Below are 5,516 nucleotides of genomic sequence, written 5' to 3'. Positions count from 1 at the left end.
CTACCGTGATCACAGTGGCCAAGACATTTGGAGGGAGAGAACCAAGGCTGGATATTGTTTCTTGGATGAAAGTAATAGATCCTTCCAAGGAGTCTCATAACGGTGGAAATGCAGAACCAGTCATAGACATCCGTGAAGAAGCCCATCCCTACAATAATGATTGCCTTAAAGTGGTACCATTGCGTTCTTTCTACATCTAATCCATTTAACACGTGCAACTAATTTCTAGCCATGGTGCCTACTTTGCTTCAGCCTTTTGGCTGAAAATCCTGTGCCTACTGCACATAGAAAGGGAAATTTCACTTAAGGCTCGGGGACTTCGTATAAGTTTCCTGGAAAAATTACTATAATCATTACAGCATTGACGATTTTGTTAAACACACATATGGCAGAGACAAAATAGGAAAGATAAGCATGAGATTGTTTTTATTATTTGACAATGATATACATTTATAGTACATTCATGTGACCGTTGGGTTCCACATCCCAAGGTCTCTTGGACGCTCATGATTGTTCACATTCTACACCAACCCATAGAGGATTAGGTGTCCAAAATTCCCCCCCTTAATCAGAAGGGTTATGTATGAGTCCAAGAAGAGCTGTAATATAAAATGTGCAAAAATGCATGGCAGCACTAGGCTGAATGTGCTCTCTGAAATGTTGGTATAAAGGGTGGTGGTTTAAGGATGACCACCAACACTGGAATGCTTAGTGCAGTTCCCATAACTCTTCCAAGTCTAGCATGAAGCTCAGGTCTTCTGCTAGAGGAAGTGCTCCTGATGTTTTGAAGAGGGAAACCTTCAACCAATAAAGGGAGAACTCACCTCGCATAAAAGGGAGAACCTGAACCTAAAAAGGGAGGTCTCAACCTATGATGATTTAAGGATGGAAAACAACTCTAGAATGCTTAATGCAATTCCAAAACTAGCAAGAAGCTGAAATCTTCTGCTAGAGGAAGTGCCCCCAATTTTTTAAAGAGGTATCACTGACTGAAGGCATTCTCAGGGACATCTTTGTCTTTGGCTACAACTCTGAATCTGGTATGGAAGGTTGTGGCTCAAGCTCGTTTGATGTGGTTTTGAAGCTTGTAGATGACCATCATTTCCCCCCTTGTTAGATACAAGGTGAGATGATGGAGAAAAATCAACTGCAAGATTGTTCAATACTCTAAGACAAGTTCGGACATATGACTAAAATATCTTCTTAGCTGTTGATGCTCATTGCCAAGAAGCAATCCATCCAAGATGAATCTTTGTTCTTGCACGAGGCTTGTTTCTGAAGCATCTGTTTGAAGAATGACTAGTTTTATGATAGTGCTTACATGGATGAAGATCAAGACAATGATCTTTCAGATGGCCAAATCAGTCATAGTGTTGGCATTTCACAATCTGTTGCTGTTGTTGTTGAGGACGGGCAAAATCTCGAACAGTTGAAGGTGTTGTCATGAAGGAATCCAACATTCTAAAACTGGATGGGCTTTGAGTAGTCTGGAATATGAAAGGACATGTCCTTGTCATATCCAAGACAAGTTTTGTGCTTGTTGTGGACAAGCTCTTCCCAAGGTCTGATGATGGGCTTAGGGAATGCAGACTGAATTTCTGCATTTGCATGTAACCTTGATGCTTCATTGGGCACTGGATATGAATTTGTAACATTATTGACTTGCTATTTATGGGAGTCTGTTTCATTGTTCTGAACAGAAACAGGTTCAGAATGATGACTCCATTATTGTAATTCTACTTGCTATAGCTGAGATTCAAGCTGCAAAAAGTCAATTTTCTCTTATGCATTTTGTAGACAAACCTGAATGTCTGTGAGAGAAAATTTGTTGATTTTTAATTTATCATGAGTAGTAGACAATATCAGAGTTTTGAGGAACTCTAATACTTCATTGATTCTGGCCATTTTCATTGAAAAAATAAGGTGAGTTTCACAAATACAAATTCTTGATCTAAAGCCATATATAAATAAGTCAAGTCGTAAAGATATATAATCAGTGTAAAATAACAATTGAATATGATTTAACATATGAAATATGCAAGCCTTCAACGTATTCAAAGTAGCATACAGTAGTTCCGGGTTGTGGAATTTCAACCGCCCCCATTCAATTTTGAACAATACAATGCAAAAGAGATTGCCTTATTCAATGCTCAATGCTCAACATTCAAATGTTGATGCTAATGCACCAATACCCTACGCAACTCCAAGTTATTTAATAGTTGGATATTTCCTCTCAAACATCGCAAAAAATTCACATTAGGCGAGTAAAATATCAATGCACAAATAATGATAGCTTCAACATTGCATTCTACGCAGACTCAAAAGGTTCAGTAATGGCGTTCTGGTGACTAGAGGCATTGGCGTTCTGGTGAGGGATAACTCTATGACTTTCATGGATAATTTCTCATCATGCTTCAAATCATGTTTGCAATGCATTAGCTCTTCTTCAGTGCTTGGCATCACATCCTGATACTAGAAGCCTTTTCCTCAATGCTCATATATCTTTATATCTATATCCTTTCTAAACACTGTCAACAAGACACGACCATTTGAATACCTACGACTTACCAGCCTTGGAGTGATTGCCGCACTTGTGAAGGTGGATGACATGAATGCCATCAATTTTCTACTTTCTATGGAAATAATTCCACTTTGCTTGTGAACAATGGAGATGGGAAGTTTACTGTCAAAGACAGTGGCAACTTTTATCGTCCAAAAAATACTCTTGGATGATGTTGGGTTAGCATATATTTGTGCAACAACATAGCGCCTTTTTATTTTTTGCATTAGGTCAGGTATTGGCAACCATGGTTTCATCACTTGCAGAACAACCGTCCATGCGATTGCTTAAACACATAATTCATTGCTATCTTAGGCTTTCTGAAAATCAAAGGGCATGTGAAGTCTAGTGGAAGTTGTAGCAAGACTAGACAAATCTTGCTGATCATAAAGTCATTATGGGTCCTTTGGCCTTACTAGCTGACGTAGAGATGTGCGCACAAAAAGGTGCTAACCTTAGGCTCAGTCCGACGGTGTCTTTGGACATCCAAACCATATGAAATAAATGCACAAACAAATATTATAGTCATCTTGCTTAGCGCATACACCACTTGGCCTCTCATGTCCATGACTCATAAAATAGAACCAACGCAGCAACAAATTACAACAGCGCAAACAAATTGAAACTCCACATTGCTGACCTTGTGAGCATTTTAAAGAAAAATATTCGAGTAGATTTGGTCATAGATGGACCAACATAGAAAATCCAATGGTTGTGGCTGTTAGGATTCCAAGAAACTCTCCTAGGTTGTAGCTTGGAGATGCCTGGTAACATATAAATTCAACTTATTGTTGCAATGGATGAATGGAAGGAATGATGCTTGTCCAAGCCAGATAACCACTTCTACTTCGTTTCACTCCAGACATGCGCGAACACCCCTAGACTACAAGGTTGTAGACCACCAACTACTCACAACTTGAGGTATAAGGTGAATATGGAGAATACTAACCACACCAGCAGATGCACAAGACCATGTGGTGGCCAGCTGCAACTAGTAAAGAAGTCTGCAAATATAATCTACTAATGCAAAGACAGGATGAAAGCTCTCCCACATTAGATAGAAAGAAACCTAGACCACCTATTCGATGATGCACAAAAGATTTTAACACACAGACAGGATGATAGCTATCTAGTGTTAAACATCAAGATATCAAGAACATAGCATATCAGGCACAACATAGAATAGAGGAAAAGGGAAAGTGAGCAACTAACAGCAAAAGAAGCTTGTATTAGCTGAAAATCAAGACGAGACGCTGTAAGTGACAAAATATCTACAGTCTACAGAAGTTAAACCTTACATCAAGTGCCAACCACCAACCCTGATTACATCTTGTTGCTAGGTATTTATAGGTTTCAATACAAGGGCACTTGGCCATTTAGGTATGGAAGGGTCATAATTGACCACCAACTGCATTTAACTGCCTGATGGAGTCTGTGATCATGCTTGCTTGCTTCATTGGAAGAATCCGATCTATTCAGGTGTTGTGATGTCCTCTTAGGCAGTTGGAGTGCTCGTACCAGTGGGGTTACATAACTGATAATTACAGTCACAGGGTCGTGCTCTATCATTTTCTCACTTGGCCATGTTGTTTGCTAAATATGGTTGTTGGAAGTCTGAAAGCGACTGGTAATGGCAAGCTGGTCATCTTCCTTCTTCGGGCAAACAGAATGGTGAAGGTCATGAAATGCATGGGCAGGTGGACAAGTTGGATGAGTGGAAAGGATGGTTGTTGGATCGAGGAAACAGACGGCGGAGATGGTTCGACAGAGGCTATCGGTTGGGGTAAGAGCGAGGTGAATTGGGGCCATCAAATCTTCAGTGGATAGATCGAACGGTGATCGGGCAATAGAGTTGCGCGGTCGTTTAACGGGCGCGGGCGGCTTGGATGGGCGGTAATGGTTTTTATCACACCGATTTCGGGCCCTAAGTGGTAAAAACCGAAAGTCACATGATTCCACTTAGTGATCGACACGTAACGATGGATGAGAGAGAAAAATCGCTCTCATCGCACGCTAACGTTCGATTGAGTTGTGGGCGTGAGCAGAGCGAATGTTGTCGGATCTTTATGGAAATGATCGGATGGTGGAGAAAAGATTATGCAGTTTACTTTATCGAATGCGACAAGAGCCATTAGATCGGTGGGTGGTGATCAATGGCGAGGATGAGGTGAGATGGGTAATGAAAGAGCGAGGTTATGTGGGTGAGGTTTTATGGTTTATTTGAGGTTTTGCGCTCAGGGCTTAAGGCCAAAGGGGTTTAATCTATCAGGCTTAGAAAGGAAATAGAGGAATGAGTGACAGATAGAAAGCGGGATAGAAGGAAAAAGGAGAAAGCGGCCAATGTGGAAGCCTTTTAAGCACAACCAAGTAGACCAAGCTTGTCTCTGACCTCAGAAAATCAGCATTGAATAGCAGAGCTAACAGTGGCATGTGAATTGCTGCGAGGTGAACCAAAGCCAAAATTAGTTGAGACGTTCTATATATTGGCCAGAAACACCTTCAATTGCTAGTTATCATTGCTGGGAGACACATTCTTAGTTTGGGGTGTTGACTGTATCAACGTCGTCAATGAATATTCCAATGTCATCGCAATTGTTGATGAGCTTTGGGATTTATCGCTAGCTAGTGCGTCGAAGCTCCTACACTAGCAATGAATATCAAATTTTGTTAATAGACATGCAATTTGGGTCATTAAACCTGCAAATAGAAAATCAGAGAGAGCTCGACTGAATTTGACAAGCACAGTGCAAATTCCCTTTTGAGCTTTCCTCCTGCCTCAACCGTATTCTGAGTCTTTCAATCGACATTCACGATTTCGCCTCTTCTCCGATCACAAACATAGACAATAACTCAAATGCAAACTCAAATGGTGGAGTCCATGTCTCTGGTCATGTTTCTACTCCTGCATCTACTTTTTTTTTTTTTAATTTTGGATTAAGCGGGTGCAAGGTTTGGG

General features: G+C 40.6%; 1 pseudogene; it reads left to right on the top strand.

Annotated features, from left to right (window-relative positions):
• Window positions 1-2,408: 2,408 nt before the first annotated feature.
• Window positions 2,409-2,909, top strand: LOC149147743 (uncharacterized; annotated as a pseudogene).
• The last annotated feature ends 2,607 nt before the right edge of the window (window positions 2,910-5,516 follow it).

Source organism: Pinus tabuliformis, chromosome 9 (assembly GCF_031772625.1).
Source record: "Pinus tabuliformis cultivar Carrire ecotype Pingquan chromosome 9, CPIR1, whole genome shotgun sequence".
NCBI lineage: Eukaryota > Viridiplantae > Streptophyta > Pinopsida > Pinales > Pinaceae > Pinus > Pinus tabuliformis.
Note: the sequence above shows the minus strand (reverse complement) of the source record. Positions and strands in the feature narration are given on the sequence as shown.